The sequence below is a fragment of the Cucurbita maxima genome, unplaced genomic scaffold (genome assembly GCF_002738345.1).
Source record: "Cucurbita maxima cultivar Rimu unplaced genomic scaffold, Cmax_1.0 Cma_Scf00042, whole genome shotgun sequence".
Classification (NCBI taxonomy): Eukaryota; Viridiplantae; Streptophyta; class Magnoliopsida; order Cucurbitales; family Cucurbitaceae; genus Cucurbita; species Cucurbita maxima.
The window spans coordinates 1,236,903-1,237,591 of NW_019272058.1; the positions used below are offsets into that span (position 1 = coordinate 1,236,903).

Sequence of the window (689 nt, forward strand, 5' to 3'; positions counted from 1 at the left end):
GACAGTCCGTGAGCTAATTGGGCTTTGAGATTGCATATATGCGAAAAGAGCTCGCTTTCGACTTTCTACCTCAACGTTTTGTGCTCGGTTCAGGTTCAGGAAAGGGTATGATCTCTTTCATTGGAGCACATTGATGTCGAAGAAGTCTATTCAAATATCATGACTGATACCACAAAGAAAGGATATTATTTAAGTCACACTCGTGGAATTGCTTTTTCCGCAGTTCGGTTCGAACCTATGGCTCTCTGAAACTTTTTGTAGCAGATCTATAATTCTTAGTTGCTAGTGTGCCTCAAATAGATGAAATTTATATAACCACGAATTCCTTTGGGTTAGGCCTCATTGAAGATTATTTTAGTGTTTTTTTTCTTTGGAGAAGTGGCGGCATTTCGAGTATCGAACTCAAGACCTCTTGCACCCAAAGCAAGAATCATACCACTAGACCAAATGCCCTTATTATGGGCTATATATTAAGTTTTTTATGGAATGTATCATCATTATTTAATTTATTTTCTTTGTTAATGAAATCCATGAGCAATAATCATTATTATTATATCTTTTAAATCTAGACCGCTGTTAAATTATTTACATAGGGTTTGCGACAATTACTGTAGAGAGAAGAAAAAAGTCTTATGTCTCCATTCCATTTGAAAATTAATATTTTGTTGGGTAATTTTAAACTTATTATT

The 689-nt window shown here is 34.4% G+C and overlaps 1 non-coding gene across 1 annotated transcript; it reads right to left on the reverse strand.

Annotated features, from left to right (window-relative positions):
* Positions 1 to 382: 382 nt before the first annotated feature.
* TRNAP-UGG lies at positions 383 to 452 on the reverse strand. The gene has a single exon. It is a non-coding gene; the product is annotated as a tRNA-Pro (tRNA).
* Positions 453 to 689: the final 237 nt, after the last annotated feature.